Raw genomic sequence first — 1,497 nt, 5'->3', positions numbered from 1 at the left:
CTTAACTCTGAGTTTTAATTTGTCTTTTGATGTGAAGTGTGTTTCCTGCAGACAGCAAATAGATAGCCTGTTTTTTTCCAATCTATGCCTCTTGAGTGGGGAGTTCAAGCCATTGACATTCATTGAGATAATTGACAAGTGTGGTCATGTTCTAGTCATCTTATTTTGTGCAAGTCCATTGCTTAGTTTTGTCATTTGCTTCATTGTGAAAACTAGGTTCTGTTCTTTAATTTCTGGGTGGTTAGTTTGCTGAAGGTCCATTATGATGGTCAGTGTGTAGGACAGGTTGAAATATTTCCTATAAAGCTAGTCTTGTTGAGACAAATTTCCTCAGTGTTTGCATATCAACAAAAGTTTTAAATTCTCCTTCAATTTTGAAGCTTAACTTAGCTGGGTATAGAATTCTGGGTTACAAATTGTTCTGTTTAAGTAGGTTAAAGATAGGTGACTATTGTCTTCTAGCTTGAAAAGTTTCATTACAGAAGTCCACAGTCACCCTCATAGGTTTGCCCCTGTACGTCAGTTGGCGATTACTCCTGGTAGCCTGAAAAATCTTTTCTTTAGCCTCGACTTTAGATAAATTCATCACAATATGCCGTGGGGATGGTCTATTTGAGTTAAGGTGACCAGGGGACCGAAATCCCTCAAAAAGGAGTATGCCAGGATCTTGGGTAATATTAGGGAAGTTTTCATTTATAATAGTCTCTAGAATGGCTTCCATTCCTCTGGGCATCCTTCTCCTCCTTCAGGGATACCTATAACTTGTATATTGGAATGCTTCATAGCATCCCATAATTCTATCAAAGAGTGTTCTGCTTTCTCTCTCTTCTTTTCAGACACTTTAACAGTTTGGGTTATCTTGAGGGTTTTATCTTCTAGCTGAGAGATTCTTTCTTCGGTGTGGTCTAATCTATTACTGATACTTTCTATTGCCTCTTTGATGTCTCTGATTGACTGCTTCAGTTCCTTTAACCTTGCTAAATCCTTTCTTCAGGGCACTGACCATTTTTTACTGACCATTTAGAGGAGGGTTAAGGCTGTGAGTTCCTTCCATTTTTCTTCTTTGAGATCTAATCCTCCATGCCTTCTGTTACCCTTGAATTCATGAATATTTATAGTATGCAGAGGGAATCACTTTCTTCCTGTTGGTTGTTTTATTAGTTCTTGAATAATAAAACTATATTTTGTTTTGTAGTGTTTTAAGGGTAGTGGAATCATATATACATTTCGCCACTTTCATTGTATAGTTTAAACATGGCTGCAGTATTGAATGGTCATACATAAATTATAACTGAGCACGATCATCCTTTCCCTAGGTAGGGGCAAACAATAGGAAATGTTTCTCAAATCAGATTTATAATGTGGGTAAATTGACATGTGTTTCCCTGTTTTTTAATTACCAGGTATATTTAAAAAATATTTTATAAATATATAATGAACATACACCACAAATGTAAATGTATACTCAATGCAGTTATTAAACAAAACACACACACA

This window comes from Otolemur garnettii, unplaced genomic scaffold (assembly GCF_000181295.1).
Source record: "Otolemur garnettii isolate 467f Iridium unplaced genomic scaffold, OtoGar3 scaffold00279, whole genome shotgun sequence".
Taxonomy (NCBI): Eukaryota; Metazoa; Chordata; class Mammalia; order Primates; family Galagidae; genus Otolemur; species Otolemur garnettii.
The sequence above is the reverse complement of the archived record's forward strand: the minus strand, read 5'-3'. Positions refer to the sequence as shown.